Below are 1,606 nucleotides of genomic sequence, written 5' to 3'. Positions count from 1 at the left end.
TGGTATGCTACGTAGTATACCGTCATGTTTCGTGCTTGATCCTGGTACACCAACAATTTCCCTTCGATATTTGGCTGCGAAACTTATCATCTTTGAGGCGAGTCGCTGACAGAGTGGCCGGCCGCTGTGGTCGAGCGGTTCTAGGTGCTTCAGTCCGGAATCACGAGGGTGCTACGGTCACAGGTTCGAATCCTGCCTCGGGCATGGATGTGTGTGATATCCTTAGGTTAGTTAGGTTTAAGTAGTTCTAAGTCTAGGGGACTGATGACCTCAGATGCTAAGTCCCATAGTGCTTAGAGCCATTTGAACCATTTTTGAGGTAACTGAGTTCCGGAATCTCCATATGTGTCTGATTACACGCGGATGCACTAAAACCACTTAGTTCAGAGCTATACTGTGAAGTAAAATGCGAATGTGTCACTTACAAAACAGGTGACATAACAGCGCCAGCAACGGATAAAACGTATGCGTCAGAAAATGTTGCAAGCGCCCTGTCTAAACACACATGGCAGCTGAAAATCAAACGTGTATATCAGTTAGGTGACTAATCATTAAAATTGGTAGCGGGTGACACAAGGTCAGTCAGCAAAGATTAAGAACGTAATGTGCTTTGAGAGCGAAGACGTGTAGTAAGAGTATTCCTTGAATTGTCGAGATGTAAGCCATTTTTTCGATAGAGCAGGTTGTCTGACAGTCGCGTTTCCACAGCTTTGGCAACCACTGAACCCCAATAGCATGAGGGTGTGTCCAATATCATACTCCTCCCGAACAGGCCATGAAGGCTCAACGGTACCGACCGGCCGCCGTGTCACCCTCAGACCCACATGCGTCACTGGATGCGGATACGGAGGGGCATGTGGTCAGCACACCGCTCTCCCGGCCGTATGTCAGTTTCCGAGACCGGAGCCGCTACTTCTCAATCAAGTAGCTACTCAGTTTGCCTCACAAGGGCTGACTGCACCCCGCTTGCCAACAGCTCTCGGCAGACCGGATGGTCACCCATCCAAGTGCTAGCCCAGCCCGACAGTGCTTAACTTCGGTGATCTGACGGGAACCGGTGTTACCAATGCGGCAAGGCCATTGGCTGTCCAATATCGTAATGTTTTTTTAATCTCTGGAGCGAGTGTGCCATTAGTGTTCCTGTAGAGTGCGTGTGCTGTGTCCTATATAACTGTTACCGCACTGGCAAGGAATTTTAAAGATTCCCGCTTTTCGAAAAAGCAGATCTTTCTTCACAGGTCCCAGAAAAGCTCCCATATTGTTTGGTGTGCAGAATTTCATATTCACTTTATACTTCTTCCCGACCCTAGAATTTTTTGAAGAAACATTTCCCACATGACGGAGAAAGTCAGTAGGGTTTAAACGATGTTTTCCTTCCTCTTCCTTTGGTTGTTCAGATGTTTTCTCCTTCAACCCTCTCTTAATATATTTTTTGTGTATACAGGGTATTTCCGTAAAAGCGTGCAAAAAAGTAATAGGACATAGAGAATGCTCCACTGAACAATTTGAGGTAGGGAACCTGGGGTCGGAGAATCCAGCTTAAGAAGATATGGAAGTAAACTTGTTTACCGCGTTGTATATGATTGCTGTTTTCCAGCTTATTTAC

General features: G+C 46.5%; 1 pseudogene; it reads right to left on the bottom strand.

The window, feature by feature from the left end:
• Positions 1 to 967: 967 nt before the first annotated feature.
• Positions 968 to 1,085, bottom strand: LOC126482621 (5S ribosomal RNA; annotated as a pseudogene).
• Between the last annotated feature and the right edge of the window lie 521 nt (positions 1,086 to 1,606).

The sequence above is a fragment of the Schistocerca serialis genome, chromosome 5 (assembly GCF_023864345.2).
Source record: "Schistocerca serialis cubense isolate TAMUIC-IGC-003099 chromosome 5, iqSchSeri2.2, whole genome shotgun sequence".
Classification (NCBI taxonomy): Eukaryota; Metazoa; Arthropoda; class Insecta; order Orthoptera; family Acrididae; genus Schistocerca; species Schistocerca serialis.
This window is presented reverse-complemented; position numbering and strand designations above follow the sequence as displayed.